The following is a 282-nucleotide window of genomic DNA, read 5'->3' as shown; positions in this document are numbered from 1 at the left end:
TCAGTGTGTTCAATTGTTTTATTTCTATACAAGGCTCACAGTCTTAATGCTTGACCTTTACATTTTGGCGTACATTCGGTAAGGTATGTTGAAAATAAGGATGATATTTAAATGATTATGACTATAATTTAGGAAGGACAGACAGAGCAGAACTTCAGAAAATGTTTAGTTTGAGTTTTGCTTTTTGGAGTGGTATTGAGAAATCTTGCTGTATGTTAGATGACAATAATGATGGTGATTTTTTGAAATTATGATAATGATATCAGCATACAATAATATTGT

This window comes from Thunnus albacares, chromosome 19 (genome assembly GCF_914725855.1).
Source record: "Thunnus albacares chromosome 19, fThuAlb1.1, whole genome shotgun sequence".
NCBI lineage: Eukaryota > Metazoa > Chordata > Actinopteri > Scombriformes > Scombridae > Thunnus > Thunnus albacares.
This window is presented reverse-complemented; position numbering follows the sequence as displayed.